Genomic DNA, 16,795 nt, shown 5'->3' with positions numbered 1-16,795 from the left:
GAGGGGTGGAAGAATCTTTTGTGCCATGGGGAAAATAAAGGTGCATGAGGCTTCAAAAAACAACAACAAAAAATTGAGAACAGCATGGGAAAGACCTGTCCCCATGATTCAATTACCTCCCACCAGGTCCCTCCTGTGACACACAGGAGTTATGGGAGCTACAATTCAAGATGAGATTTGGGTGGGGATACGGCCAAACCATATCACCCATGAACAAAGAGGTTTCATTTAAACAGTACAAAGTTTTTCAAGTTTTGAATTCCCAAAATTGTTGTGATGACTGTCCAATATCCACAAGACCCACCACCTCCTATGGAAACTTTACATGTTTACATTGTTTATCTGGACCCTAAGAAATCCTAGACTAACCCACTTTTCTCATGTAAAAGATGAGATCACCAGCGCTCAGGATGCTCAGTGACTTTTCTGAATTGGCGTGGTCAGAGGAACAGCCAGGACTATTTCCAAGTCCACTGCTCTTCCACATTCTTCACTATCTCAAACAAACCTGCTCCCTCTTGATTTGTTTTCAAAATTCTGTGGGACTTCAGTACAACAGTAAATCATCAGCTACCCTCTTCTGATGTGATTTGCAAACTCTCTCAATCAAATGTGGTTGCAAGTTGTGTCACAAGAACACCATCCACCATCTTTTCCTTGAGCTATCTGCCATAGTTCATTTAGAACCTTGCATCATTCCCCCATATTGATTACAAAGGTTAAAATAAGTTTATTTTTGTATACGTTGTTTGTATACAGACGTATGTCAGTATAAACAGTGGATCATCTGCCATGGGATTTTTGTGCTACTATGGAATCCAAGCTCCTAGAAGTCAAAGGAGTCACATTTTTATCAAATTATATTTACTGTGTGTATTATTAGTCTGTTTTCACGATGCTGACAAAGACATACCTGAGACTGAGCAAATTACAAAAGAAAAAGTTTTAATTGGACTTACAGTTAATAAGTAAGTTTTAACCTACAGTTAAAAAAGATTTAATTGAACTTCCACATGGCTGGGGAAGGTCTCACAATCATGACAGAGGATGAAAGGCACTTCTTACATGGTAGAGGCAAGAGAGAATGAGGAGGAAGCAAAAGCAGAAACCCCTGATAAACCCATCAGATCCTGTGAAATTTATTCACTATCATCAGAATAGTATGGAAAAGACTGGCCCCCATGATTCATTTACCTTTCCCTGGGTCCCTCCCACAACACATAAGAATTTTGGGAGCTACAATTCACGTTGAGATTTGGGTGAAGATATAGCCAAATCATATCACTCCTAGAAGTCAGGAGAGTCAAATTTGTCATATTATAATTACTGGGTAATGACTGGATTATGAAAGATTTTGAGTTCCTTTTCTATTCTGGGATTTTTAACATCTCTGAGTCTCTTCTGAGCACCCACTCACAGAATGTTGAAGTCCGAGTGCAGAATTTGGCACAGGGTGGACCCTCGCCAAATACTAGTCCCCACGAGTACCTAATAGATTATTTTCCATTGTCCACCTCTTCCTCCAAGTCTGTGTGGCCCTGCTTTGCTGTCAGATTCTAACTCAGTTCACTGTGAAGAAAGGTAAATCAAAACATATCTTAAAACGCTTTCCTCAGTTAGCTCTTGTGTCTCTCCAATTTTCCCCTTTTGGGACCATTTTGTGTCAGTCTCTGGCTGATCAGTGTTCACACCACGTCCTGATTTAGCATAAACTGCAATTTTTATGAACACAGCAAGAGCTTCACTACCTCTTCCAAATTAATGATGAAGGTGTTAAATAAGAGCATCCTCGACAGCCATCTCTGCAGCTCCCTATGACCAGATACTTTGCAATTTATCAACAACCTTTCTTTGTGATCTTGTAGCTTATTTTGCAAATAAAATTTTCTGAGACATATCAAATCTTTACCAACATAAGATATATTACATCTCTTAAATTTCCTCTTTATCTATTCATAACTCTGTCAAAAAAAAAAAAGCTATTGTGCAGGAATGATTTGTCTCTTTGAAGCCTAAGTCGCTTATTGTTCCTGATATCATCACTCTCCTGCTACTTAGAGACATATATATATATATATATATGTATGTATATGTATATATATATATATATATGTGTGTATATATATATGTATATGTATATATATATGTATATGTGTGTATATATATATGTATATGTATATGTATATAAGATTATGATTGGAAGTGATGTTTACAGGGCATTATTGCCAGTATCTTTCTTTTCTTCTTACTTACTTCCAAAATCAGGCTATGTTTCATATTCACACCAGTCCATCCATCTGGTAATTTTCCTGATTCCATAGCAAGTGCTCAGCCTGATTTTTGATGATTACTATGTGAAGCTCATCAAACTCGAGGTTCCCATCCTCTGGACCTTGAGCGACATCCTAAGTAATCTAGGCCAATGTCGAGGAGTCCTTGCACTCTCACAGTGTGAGGGAAATCCAATTCCCAGGCACCAAGAGGGAAGTGTAAGAACTCTAGGTTCTTCAATAGTGGAAATATTTCTTTTTCAGGGAGCTCCTATGGAGATACAGGGTTTTAAGAAAATTAAAAGAATTACAGAGATCAACTAAGAATAGAAGTATTACTTCATTTTCACATGGCCTAATATAAGTTGGGAAATTTGCCCATCTTAATCTCTTGGATATTTTACTTGTTTTGGTGTCTTGTATTTTAAAGAAAGAAAATGGACATTTATTGAAAGCCTATCCTAGCCCAGTCCACACAACCCCTAATATATATTTTATTATCCCCATTTTATGGATGACATTATAAAGATTGTGGTTATATGGTTATGCCTGGGGCCACAAGGACAGCAGGTAGAACTGGGACTCTTATACAGTCTGTTTAACTTCAGAGACCTGTCATTTTCTACCATGCACACTGATTTATGTTTTGCAGAAAATCATTCTGTGGCTATAGATAAGTCTCATACCTACTCTGATCCCAGTTTCCTCTCCTATAAAATGGAGGGGTTGCAATAACTTCATCACTAAGATTTCTGCTTGTTGTAACACTCTTGAGAGCCTTGAAGGACCTGAATTCAGGGCAAGAGGAGACCTGATTGTCTTTCCTACAGGTAAATGCTGATTTTAAAAAATAGGAAAAATAAAGAGAGAACAATATGAGGTAGGACATATTGGCTTAAGTAAATGTGAGTGTGGTTCATGTAGCTTCAAAAATTGAAACGGCTAGAGGTAATTTTGCAAATAGTTTTAGGGTCCATGAGGAACTGAAGCCCTTATGTAAATTTCCTTAGACATACCAACTAGGCCATAAGAAATGGGAAATGCCTAGATTGGAAACTTTTTTTGTTGTTTTTTGAGATGAAGTGTCGCTCTGTCACCCAGGCTTGAGTGCAGTGGCGCAGTCTCGGCTCACTGCAACCTCTGCCTCCCGGGTTCAAACAATTCTCCTGCCTCAGCCTCCTCCGTTGCTGGGGCTACAGGTGTGTGCCACCACATCCAGCTATTTTTTTGCATTTTTTAATAGAGACGGGGTTTCACTGTGTTAGCCAGGATGGTCTCAATCTCCTGACCTTGTGATCCTCCCACCTCAGCCTCCCAAAGTGCTGGGATTACAGGCCTGAGCCACTGCATCCAGCCTAGATTGAAAACTTTATGTCTTCCAAACTGCTGACTCCAACCTAAGTTGCAGCTTTTCATCAGGTAATCCAAAAAGAGACTCTTACAGGGTTTTTGAACGAAAGCTCAGCCTTTTGGAGAACATGGTTCTGTTTACTGATATTTCCAGAAATCTTCATCACTTAAGGAATTTGAATTACTCGTATGATCTTCTCTTCTGTTTTACATTCCCTCTTCCTTTGCACATAGTAGATGAGGTGGCCTTTCACATAATTTAGTACCTTTGATAGGGAGAAAAATTATCTATAGTTATGAGAGAGGCCATTACTTATATGGTTAACTACATTTTTAACCCTTCCTTCCTTCCTTTCTTCTTTTCTTCCTTCCTTCATTCTTTCCTTCCCTCCCTCCCTCCTTTCTCCCTTCCTTCCTTTCTTCTTTCCTTCCCTCCTCCTTCCATTTTGGAGAAAGGAGGGGAAGGGTTTTGCTTTCAACAGCTTCTGTGTTTCAATTTATAGTTTCTACAAACAGTATTTTTAAAGACTCTAATAGGCTCACTCATCACTGGCCTGACCCATGCTCCACTTTCTCTCCCAGCTGGGACACCTGGCTCCTTGGCCAAGGCAGTGAAAGAAGTGATCACAGGCTGGTCATTGACAATGGCTCCAGCATGTGCAAAGCTGGCTTTGCTGGGCACAACATCCCCCAACCCGTATTCTCCCTCCATCTTTGGGCACCCCTGGTACCAGGGCATGATGATGGGCATGAGCGAGAAGGACTCCTTCTAGGCCCAGAGCAAGCACAACATCCTGACCCTGAAGTACCCCACTGAGCATGGCATCATTACCAACTGCAATGACATGGAGAAGATCTGGTACCACATCTTCTACAGCCAGCTGCAAATCACCTCTGTGGAGCACCTGGTTCTGATGACCAAGGCCTCCCTGAACCCCTAGGCCACTCATGAGAAGATGATCCAGATAATGTTGGAGACTTTCAACACCCCAGCTATGTAGATGGCCATCCAGGCTGTGATATTCCTGCACTCCTCTGGCGGCACCACTGGCACTGTGATGAATTCTGGTGATGGGGTCACCAACATGGCGCCCTTCTACCAGGTCTGCATTCTCTTGCATGCCATTCTGCATCTGACCTGGCTAGCTGGGACCTGACTACCTCACAAATACCCTCACAGAGCAAGGGTACAGCTTCACCTCCATAGCCAAGCAGGAACTCATGCACAATATCAAGGAGAAGCTATGCTATCTCTCCCTGGACTTCCAGCAGGAGATGGCCACCACAGTCTCCAGCTCCTCCTTGGAGAAGAATTAGTAGCTTCCAGACAGCCGAGTAATCACCACTGGCAATGAGAGGTTCCCTCCTTCCTGGGCATGGAACCTTGTGGCATCCATGAGACCACATTCAACTTCATAAAATGTAATGTGGACATCTACAAGGACCTATTTGCCAACACAGTGCTGTCTGGTAACACTAACATATACCCAGGGATCACCAACAGGATGCAGAAGGAGATCACTGCCCTGGTGACCAGCACCATGAAGATCAAGATCACTACTCCCTTTGAGGGCAAGTACTCAGAATGAATTGGTAGCTTTATCCTAGCCTCCCCGTCCTCCCACCAGCTGAGGTAGATCAGCAAGCAAGAGTGTGATGAGCTGGCCCCTCCATCATCCACTGCAAGTGCTTCTAAATGGACTGTAAGCAGATGCATAGCATTTGCTGCATGAGTTAATTCAGAAGTATAAATCTGCCCCAGGCAAATGTATACACCACATGGTAACCTCACAAAATTGGAATAAGCCTTTGAAAAGAAATTGGTCCTTGAAGCTTGTATCTAATATCAGCACTGGATTATAGAATTTGCTGCTGACTTTGACCTTGTATTCAAGCTAATTGTTCCCTTGGTATTTGTTTAACACCCTGTACATATCTTTGATGTAAACCCTTAGTACATGTTGCTCGATCACTTTCTGGCTGAGGTGAGAACGTGCTTTTGGAGGAGAAGTCTGTGGCATGGTGAATCTGCCTGACCAGCAGTCTCTTGATCTGTGCGGGTATTAATGTGTCAGAAATGAGTGTTTCAGGATTTCTCTAGAGGCCGACAAACTGGACCAGTTGTCCTTTCTGTCTTGCCAGTCTGTGAGGGTTGGAGGAGCCCAAGCCTTCGGATTCAGTTTCCTTTCTTACCTGATGTTTTCCTGCCAGAACACCATGGCTTGCCTTGAGTTGGAAGTGGTTTGCATTTACACCTGTAAATGTATTCATCCTTTTAATTTATGTAAGGTTTTTGTACACAATTCTCAATTCTTTAAGAGACTGAAACAAATCTTGTTTTTCTCGTGTTATGCGAGGACATTAGGCCCCAGGAACATGTCATTGTGAAAGTGCTGCAGTAAAAAATATAAAACAAGATTAAAACAAATACTTCAGTGGGCACACTTTTACATAAAAATTCTGTATATTTCTATGAAGTCAGCCTGTCTTTTGTTACCCTCTGATGGACCAAGTACCTTAAGCAAATATTCCTTTCTCAGCAGTTTGAATACAATTAAATTCTGTAGGATAGATCCCCATGAATTTTTTGATTCTAGGTAAAGGTGGCAGAAATGGGGGCTAGCTGGTTAAAAACTCAAGACCAAGGTACTCCTTCAATCATATTATGAAACATATGTATTTTAAAAATTGAGATTCATGTAATTTTCTGACTTGATTGAACTAGAAACTCTCAGCAAGAGCTTGATTTCCAGCCCATTATCCAGACCAAATAGGTTTGGATGAGCTCCTGTTAAGTATGCAATTCTTAGGCGCTCTGAATTCTGCTCATCAACAGTAAAGACATGTTGCAGATGACAAGCAGAGGAGCTTTTGGGTCCTCTAATTTCCACTGTCTGAGCCATCAGTGAGCAGGGGCACAGCATCCTAATAGAGAGTACCTGCACAGGCCCTTCCCAAAATAGCTTCTTAGCTACTCTCCTTTGGCTACTTCTCTGGGCTAGGAACATAAAAGGCTGGCAAACCTAGGATTACAAATGTCACTGCATAGTATCAGCAGATCACAGAGTGGTGATTCAATTATTAAGCCCCTGACTGGGCGCGGAGTGGGGGCTGTCTCAGTTTTCCTATCTTTAAAATGGGAGTAATGCTATTTTAAATGTGTGCTACTAAGAGAGGTGATATATACATGTATATACATAAAGTGTCGTGCAAAATGCCTAGCATAGGGAACACAATAAAGTGCTTGTGGCATCTGGTGGTTGTTGGTGTTGTTTAACGAATGTAACAAGTACATATGAAATAATTGCTTTATGTCCATGCCTTGCAAAGAGATCACAGACATTAGGGCTCCTGTCCAGGCAGAGCCCACATGGACCCTACCTGCACCTGTGCTCTGCCCAGAGCCCCTCACTATTTGCCAAGCCTGTTAGGCTTCCATTGTGTGCCATGCAGGCTGGAGTGCCACCTCTTCTTATCCAGATCACCAGACCTGGTAGTCATGCAATTTCAGGCATGGAAGAAACCTTTGCCAACAAAATGAAAAAGGAATTCTAACTTCTTTCTTTGCCAATTCCTAAACCTAGATGGTCATGAGAACTGAGATATATACTTTTCTTCCCCCAGTGCCTCAAAAGGCATGTACTACTTAGCTCAGGCCTAAAGGTGATATGTTCTTTATGAATATGTTATTCAAAGTGTCAGTGCTCAATCTGAACACATCTTAGAATTGTAGATATGGTGCCTTTTTAATGAAAGGTTGTTAGAAAGCTGCAGCTGTCTGGCATGTGCCAGTAGTTTTAGTGCATATGTGTGTGTTTGTGTGTTATGTAAGTTATTCATGCTCTTTTAGAGAAATTGAGAGATAAACAGTAATAAAAATGTAAATGACCCAAAATTCCACTATGCAGAGTCTATTTAGTTGTTAATCTTCTGGACTCTTTTGGGCATCCATATACATGCATCTAAATTTAAAAATGTAGACATCCTGAAATAAAATAGGGCCATATTTTACAAGCTAATTTTATTCCATTCAATAATATTGTAACTGTCTTTACATCTCATTCTCATATATATACGTATATGTGTGTATATACACTCATTTATATCTTTATCCCAAGTGACTATAAATACCATAATTTATTTAATCAATTTCCTTTTATCAAATAGTTGTTTTAATGTTTTTCTCATAAATGTGACCCAGGCATTACTAGCCAATAAGTACAAATATAGTACCATTAGTTCCTCAAATTTAATATCTCTAGTGGTCCAACTTCCATCATTTTCAGAATTTTCCTCCTTCAGTATTTCCAAGAATCCCCAGGTGCTACGTGTGTCCGTGGATCATTCCTGTTGCTCGCTTCTCTGGCCAGCTGGACCAAGGCAGCGCATCCCCAAGTTCCACAGGACATGCTCTGGCCTGGCACTGTGCTCCTGTTGTTGTGCTACTGACCTCATCACCACGTTCTGAAAACCAACCATTCCAAATGTGTCCGTTAATGCATTTCAAAATTGGCAATCTCTTCTGCTACATAAGCCCTATGAAGTGAAAAGGAAAAGATACCTTCGCTATGCTCAGCTAGGACCCCATAGCGAGGGTGCCTGCAGCCCAACATGTCCACTGTTGTTATACACTCTATCAATTCTCACATAACTACTTTTTCTGAGTGGCCACCCACACCTCTCTAGTAAAGGGCAGAATGACCAGTTTGCTGGAACTTTTCTGGTTTTAGCTCCCTAAGTCCCATATTTCAGAAAACTCCTCAATCCTAGGCAAATCTAAATAGTTGGCCTCTCTAGTAGAGGGGTTGATTCAAGTGCTGGTACCAGCCAGCGCTTTGTATTTGGAACCACTGCTTCCTTCTAATGATGAGGCCCTGTTGATAAGCCAGGAGCTTACTTTCTCCTTTCTAATGAAATTTACCTTAGGATTACCACCAACTGGTTTTCACCAGAGCACATTCACTAGAGCCACATTCACCAGATACGTCTGCCTATATCTCAACCTCAAAAAAAAAAAAAAAAAAAAAAAAAAAAAGACATGGTTTTAAGTATTGTATCCCAAGAGGCTCTTCAGCTCTTCAATTAGCCTTGTGTTTAGCCTCTGAAACTAGTGGATGCTGGTGCATATAAGGTAGGAGAGGTGTTGCCTGACCCCACTCAGCAGTAACTCTGGAATCTCATTGTTTTTACTTTCACACGAACAAGGCCATGATGAATATCCTTGCACTTAGACCTCTATGCATGAGCTTGATTGTTTCTTCAGGATAAATTCCCCCAAATGTAATTGCTTTTTGGGATTTGATACATATTGCAGTTTCCCTTCAGAAGGTCTATTCCAATTTACTCTTTTGGATTTATTTTTTAAACCATGCAAATCTATGTTCAGAATGAAAAAGGAGCTCTGACCACTTTGTAGGAGAAAAGAGCATGTTCTATGCCAGAAAGTCCTTGCCAGAGGGGAAAGGGAGAGGACATGAGAAAAGGGCTGGGGAGGAAGAGTTCCAGGGTTGCCTGAAAGGACATGAGCTTTAATAAGCCACTTACACTCAGGGCTTTGTGGTTACTACAAAGCACCTTCTCCTAGAATAACTATGCCCCTCTGAGCACAACATTTCCTCTTTACAGGTCAAAATTTCTGCAGGCTGCTACAGGCAGACCCCAGCCAGGGAATCTGCACTTAGAAAGAAAACAGAGACTGGGAAAATTCCACTCTGACTTGCCCTCTTTTCTCATTTGATTCCTATGAAACTGTGGCTACTGGGCTCCAGGAAACAAAAATAATAAGAAACCCAAACCAAGTTCATCATTAGCAAAATGAAGTAGTCTTCCAGTCATTTGGAGGGCAGCCCAACATGGGATGGAGGATTCTGCCTTAGAGAAAGCTCCTGAAACAACGTGTGATACTGATCAGGGTAACTGACAGGGTTTGTGTGTCATACAACCCTTGATTACCAGGTCTCCTGGCTTCATGGGTCCAGCTCCCTAGTGAAAAACTGGCTCAATATGTCCCAGAATCAGGCAGAGAAAGTGAAACCTGGGATTATGGAGTGTATCAAGTTATATTCAACATATAACCAGCACAGCTAACATTTTCTTGGTATGCGAATGTATCAAGGTATATTCAATACATACTCTGGGACGAAACACACAGGGAGGTGTATACAAAGGGCATGTCTGGCTCCATACAGTTTCAAATCCAAGTAGAGAAAATATAAGGGATTCCGAATAAAGAGAATGTCCTGTTTGTGTGAATACTTTGTAACTCTTGTAAGTTACTGTCTTCTCTTCACTGAACAGTATGGAATGAAAATCATTGTTACCATTTAATCTAATTTGAATGCCAAGTGCACTAAATAGGTACCATTTACATAATTAACTGGAAAAATAACAAAAATAATACCCAATTTCTTCAACACTCCTGCAGAGTCCTGGCTAGGTAGGTGGTCCTGATCCTAGTCCTAGCTGACCAAGATTTCCCAGCCAAGAGCAGGCTTTCAGGACGCCCCCACTGGCTCATCCAAGACATCCTCCTGCACTGCCTGGACCTGAATGAGGAACAAGAAGCAAGAAATCACAGCATTGGAGATCATGGCTGAGATAATGCTTTTATTTGGATGCTTAACTCTCCTATGTCTCATGGGAAAAATAATCCAGCAGGACATACCAGAAACTTGGTTTCTGATCTGTGTAAATCCAGCCATAAGTAAATTACTTCTCCTCTCTGGGAATTAGTTTCCTGCCCTTTAAAATTAGGAGTTTGAACTATGTTGTCTCCTAAGACCTTTTTACCTGTACTATCATCAACAAAATAGCTCCCATCAAATAAAACATCTATATCTCTTTTGGGTTTTGAATAAGTTCAATTTAAAACCATCATTTGAATTTCTGCAGGCACTGTGTGAAAAGTCACATGCTAAAGGGCAATTGTTTGTCCTTCATTGTTTCACCACTGTTGCCCTGGTTGGCCTTGGGTAGTCGGAGCTTTCTATATGTCCTGAACATGGACAGATACATCCATTGCCATGAAAATGGTAAAAGAAAGTGCAGTTTTGCTGTTTTTGTGCCATTCTTTGGGTTTATTGGCTTCTTGGGAGGCAAATAAATGAACTTTTGCCACCTTCACTGTTATATTCCTTCACGTTCTACACTTTAGAGTGCAGATTCTAGATTGACTGCTACTTACTCAAGCCTTTCCCTGGGCTCCAACTAAAGAACATCTGAAATAAACACTTCCACATGTGTTGTAACATTGTCAGCTGGTTTCCAGTGTTGATCAAGAGAAGTTGGCAGTCAGTTTGATCTTGGTTCCTGTGGGGGTAGCCTGTCCTTTCTTGTTGTTTTCTTGTCTCTTGTTCATGTTGCTGATTTTATCATGTTTTTAGCAATTTTTGATCATCATCTCATATTCCCTGAAACTTTATTTATAATAATTTTTTGAGGACTGTGTTCTTCAGAGAGAGGACTAATCAACCTGGAGTTATTTTTAACCACACGGTTCATTTGGGTTTTTAGTCCATTGAGATAGCATGAATGTGGGCCCAAATCCCCAAGCAAAGGTTCAGGCAGACAAATGTCACTCTATGAGGCAGGTTATCCTACTGAGGGTGTAACCCTCCAAGGGTGATGTTTTATTCAGAGCCCCAGACTTCATGTCTAGTCCCTTCTGAATGTGACTCTAGGCCACCAGGATAATCCCTGGACTTGGGAAAAATGTTAGCTCTATTGGTTTTAAAATTATGTCTACATATTCCCCAGTACTCCTTCTTTGAAAAAGTGGAAACTAAATTCCACTCCCCTAGAGTATGAGCTGAACTGGATGACTTGTTTCTAATGAATATAAAATGGTGGAAGTCATGGTGCTTGACTTTCAAGACACTATGGCCTCCTCCTTGCTCTCCTTGGACTGTTTATCGTGGGGGAATGCCAGTTACCAAAGTGTCAGGACACTCATTCAGCCCTATGAAGAGGCACCACGGCATGGATGTGAGGCCTCCTGCCAAAAGCCATGCGAGCATGCCATCTTGGAAGCACATCCTCCAGCCCCAGAAAGCCTTCAGATGATCATAGCCATGGCCAATATCTTGACTGCAGCCTCTGAGCCAAAACCACCCAACTAAACAGCTCCCAAATTTCCAACCCACAGAAACTGAGATAATAAATATTTATCATTTTAATGCACTAAGTTTTGGGATAATCTGTTACTCATCACTAGCTTATCTCTTGGAATTCTCCTTTTTTTTTGTCACTCTGGCCTTCAATTATTTACTTTTAAAAGTACTTATTACATTTCATCTAGGATCTTGGGGAGTCATTTCATGGAAGCAGCTTCTATGCACATATAGCCTGCCATATTTCTGAAAACAGAAGTCCTCACATTTGTTAACAAATCCTCTTGTCAAATCTAAAGCTAGTGAGGCAGGTTCATTAACCTCATGATGTAGGTAAGGAAGCCGTTTCAAAAAGGCTGAGTATCCTCCCCAAGGTCACACTGCCGGCAGGAATGGAGCTGCGATTTCAGCCCAAGTATAACAAACACCAAAGTCCATGTTCCCTTTAAAATCACAAGCTGCTTTCCATGGATAGAATTGAAAACACTGTTGTCATTCAAGCTAACCATTATTCCATTGGGATGGAGCAGATAGGGAAGGGATAGATGGGAAGAAATAGAGGCAGAAGGCTAGGGTCCCTGCTACCAGTGTGTTGAGGCTGCAGAGGGACTTTTGTGATCTTCAAGTGGACCTCCCAACTGTTCCTTGGAAAAGTCATTTGTCCCTATGCTGTCCTCTCTTCTACTTCCCAGGGCATTTCCCAGGGACCTACTCTAAAGTGTGACCTAGAGCGCTGCTCTCCCTTTGCATGTGCCCTCTGGGAGGACTGGGCTACTTGGTGGTTCCCATTTGTGATCATTTCCAGACAACCCCCAGCTCTTTTTGCAGCCCTGCCTCTCAGTCCTTCCCAGGCTTGTCTCTCTAGTGGTCATCTGGAAGGTTGCACAACCAAATGATGAGCTCATAATATCATATACCCAGTAGGCAAGTAATTTAACTTCCCTAAGCCTCAGATTGCTCATCTATAAAATGGGAGCAATAGTGCTTGTCTCATGCACTTGTGAATATTAAATGTTATACTATAAGATACATAAAACCCAGTGATTGTCACATAGTAAAAGCTGACTACTGAATAAATGGCAGTTATCTAGAAAGTTTAACAAATTTAGTTGCTATTGGCTGGTGGCATAGCATGTGATAGGGAAAGGTTTGTTTTTACGTATTTTCCAGTTTTCACATTTCATTGTAATACAAATGTAAATTCAGTGAAAGGAACAGGATGAAAATATGCAAGGCCTTTCCTATGGCCTTTACCAACCAGGGATTTAACATCATTAAGATAGCTACTTGGACAGTTTAAGGCCACATATTTGCAAATGGGATTTTAAGGGTGAAAACTCATTTGTAACCCTAAGGTGTTTAAACAACCCTGCAATTTGATCTCAAATCCCCACAGCACTATCTTAACTACTCCAGCCTCCTGTCTGCCAATCCCAGTCTTCCTTCTAAAACCACCTGTCAATTGCTGCAATGGCTGGGGCTTTGTGAGGCTCTCAGCTGTAACCTGATCTCCACAAGAGTTTGACGGATGCTGCAGCTGCCACGAAATTTGTAAGTTTTACAGAGTTGTGCTGTGGCTAGGGTTCAGTGTCAGTCCTCTGGAAAGTTTCCATTCATTCATTTACTCATTCACCAAAACGCGTTGAGTGCTCGTGAAGGGCTGGTCCCTGTGCTAAGCCCTGGGAGTTGAAAGGAAGTAAAATAGTGCCTCTGTCTTCAGGGAGCTCACAGATTAGTAGCAGGCATAGAAAGACAAAGATGTATTACAACACAGATTCGTGCTTGATACAAGAATAGAAGCAGATACGGAAGAAAGTAATTGACCATCCAAGGTGGGAGGGGAGGGGAGGCACAGCTTCCCACAGGCATGATATCGTGTGGGCTGTGAAATGTTTCTCTTGGCTCTAGCACCAACTCCCATGTAATGGCACCCTGCCTTCCTACCTTTGTTCTTCCTATCTCACTGCCCCAAATCCTTTTCTAGTTCTCATTTACTGTTAAATGAGTTCCCAGTATCTTATTTCCTCACCTTTGTAGCACATCTCCCACCCCAGCACAACCCCAGAGGCACTTTCTGTTCAACATTAAATCCTGCCGTTTCTTCTTCTGTCTTCCTTCGCTTTCCCAGGGCTCCGGTCCGAGACATAATCGCTTCACACCTGGACTCCTGCCTCCCAATTAGCTCCCCTTCCTCCAGCCTGGGGGTCTCCTCTCCTCTATTGGACACACATCATCGAGAATCATCTTCCTCCAGCGTCACTTAGATCACGTCACTCTCCTCTTCGCTTGCCCATAAAGGCTCCCAGCTGTCTCCCAAATCATATTAAAACTCCTCTAGTCTCAGGCTTCAAGACCCACTACCAGCTAGCGCTGCCTTACCTAACAGCCGGCCTCGCTCAGCTCAGGCCCACAGCTTCGCTGTAGCCAGGCAGAGCTCTTCCACCTGCTTCTTTGCACCTGCACAGCCATCCCTATCCATGCAGCTATCTGAAATCTCTGTGTGTGTGCACTCTCACAGAGGTGTGTGTGTGTGTGTGTGTGTGTGTGTGTGTGTGTGTGTGTGTAGGGGAGGGCGTGTGTTTGCAGGAGAGGGAGGAAAAGAGAAGGGGAGCCAGCCACTCTCCCTCCACATTCTACTCTGGGGGAAAGTTCTGAAACAGGAGCACCAAGGGCAGAGATGAAAGAGAAACACAGGAGAGGACGGTGGCAGGACATCAAGAGGGAAGGAGCTAGGATCATGCTCTGCTGCTGGTCCTGGACAGCTGAAAGGACACAGGAGCAGGTGCTGGTGGCTCTGCTGACTCTCTCGCTGCTTCCCTTCGGTGTTGCTCTGCCTTCTCTTTTCTTGGGGTGATTGCTCCAGTCCCTTAGACACATGCATTGCATCATGTCATTCTTACCCTTAACACTCCTCTGAAGCTTCCTCTCAGGGTAGAGCACAGCTCTTTTCACTCAGAAGGATGTGGTCTGACTGGGTGCTGTGTCTCATGCCTGTAATCCCAGCACTTTGAGAGGCCAAGGTAGGCGGATTGCTTGAGGTCAAGAGGTCTAGCCAATACGGAGAAACTCATCTCTACTAAAAATACAAAAATTAGCCGGATATGATGGCTGGTGCCTGTAATCCCAGCTACTCACGAGGCTGAGGCAGGAGAATCTCTTGAATCCAGGAGGCGGAGGTTGCAGTGAACTGAGATCATGCCACTGCACTCCAGCCTGGGAAACAGAGCAAGACTCTTTGGTCCCCCAAAAATAATAAGAAACCTGTGGTCTGACTTTGCTGCTTCTCCAGCGTCATCCCATACCAATCTCTTCCTTACTCACTAGGCTGGGGACTGTCTGGTTGTTCTTCCAGCCTCTGAAATACTCCCCTCCTACGGTGGGGCCTTTGTACATACTGTTGCTTCCACCTGGCATCCTCTTGATCCCATTCCTCATCTAGCCGAGCCTGTTCATCGTTCAGGCCTCAGCTTCCATCCCACCTTCCCTGACCAGCTTCACTGTAATTCTCTATGACAACAGCATTCTGTCTAAGTCTTTTATAGTGCTAGCTATGGTTCGTAAATGGACATGGAATAATTTGTTTTCTCATTGACCGGCTACCTCCACTAGTAAGTTGTAAGCCCTGTGAGGCAGGAAACCATTCGTCTGGTTCACTGATGTGCTACTATAAAATGCCTGGCACAGAGTAGGAGCTCAGTAAATATTTTTACTCAGATGACCAGCACTTTGCTCACTCAGCATCATCCATCATCTCCCCAAACCATAGGTGCCCTGTGCTTGGCCCAATTTTTGGACAAGAGGATATACTTTGGTCTTCCAGGAAGCTTTGCTCTATTAGCCTTGCATATGCAATCCCCAAAGCCACTATTTTATGCCTTTCAAAATCTATTCAAACATCTTCTGCTTCTGAGACAATTTTGCAAAACAACCCTTTCCAAGTCTAGTCTAGGACCTGCAAATAAAAATGCCCATAGAGGCCAGCAAGTAATGGAGTGAGGTGGGCCGTGTGTGGGGTGAGAGGGAGTGCTGGGGACCACAGTTACCTGCTAAGCTGGCGTTCCATGTAAAGATAGACAGTCCCTGCTCTGCTCCAGTGTGTTATTAACATGCAGAGAAAGTGGGCCTCATATTGTTAGATTTTCCAATTTTTTAAACAAAGCTAAAAATAAGAATTGGTATATGAAAAGCCCATATTTTAAAAACAGGCTGGAGGAATCATTCTACAATCTCTACCAGCCTGATGGTCAACTTCTGCTCTATTCTGTCAAGGTGGTTGCTTCACACTTGAGTGTGTGTGTGGTGGGTATTACTCACATGCCTGAGTCCATGGCATGCTGTGCCATGCCATAGCTGATGCCAGGATTCAGGCTCCCTGCCTTCTTTCCAATCCCTCCGAAGCACCCCTTCTTTTTGTCAGGGTTTCTTCCCAGGAAGGCAGCAGCCAGCTGTGCTGTTGAGTGGACAGAGCCTTGCCTGTGAGGCGCAGAAGCACAGCACTTCACCAAGGCTCCCAGATTTTGTTCATTCTGCCTCCATCCCTCCGTCAGTGCGAGAATTACAGACTTTCCATTTTATCTGCTCTCCTTCTGCCTTAATGCCTTTGTTGAAAAGTATCCCCATCCTTTGTTCTAAATTCCAATGTCTTTTGTGCTATGATGATAATGTTAACTCTATAATTGTGCATAAGTCAGCAAACCAGAGTAATGCCTTATCCATTCAGCATTGTCAGGAAATGAGGTGTTCCACATAATTAAATTGTCCAGATAACCGGAGCTAACCAACATTTTAAAGATCAACATTTTTAAAACAGTCATTGGAAACATCCCAAAGTTTATTATACACCCTTTTGCTCTTTTATTTTAAAATTATTTTTTATCCTTTTTTTTTTAAGGATAGAAACAAGAGGGTAGAGAGTGATCATTAAGTCTTCCTCCTATCCCAGCACCACGGCCCTCACTTCCCCATGCCTAACAGAGGCTACTGGTGCCACCATTACCAAGCTACACACATGTCCTTCCTGTGATAGTCTACATGTAGACAAGCCTGAAAGTGGCATGCCAGGTGCTC

The 16,795-nt window shown here is 42.6% G+C and overlaps 1 long non-coding RNA gene across 1 annotated transcript; it reads left to right on the top strand.

The window, feature by feature from the left end:
• The first annotated feature begins 5,832 nt into the window (after positions 1-5,832).
• Positions 5,833-16,571, top strand: LOC108283071. The gene is made up of 3 exons (XR_001816668.2): positions 5,833-5,915; positions 7,540-7,541; positions 16,559-16,571. It is a non-coding gene; the product is annotated as an uncharacterized LOC108283071 (long non-coding RNA).
• The last annotated feature ends 224 nt before the right edge of the window (positions 16,572-16,795 follow it).

The sequence above is a fragment of the Cebus imitator genome, unplaced genomic scaffold (genome assembly GCF_001604975.1).
Source record: "Cebus imitator isolate Cc_AM_T3 unplaced genomic scaffold, Cebus_imitator-1.0 Scaffold255, whole genome shotgun sequence".
Classification (NCBI taxonomy): Eukaryota; Metazoa; Chordata; class Mammalia; order Primates; family Cebidae; genus Cebus; species Cebus imitator.
This window is presented reverse-complemented; position numbering and strand designations above follow the sequence as displayed.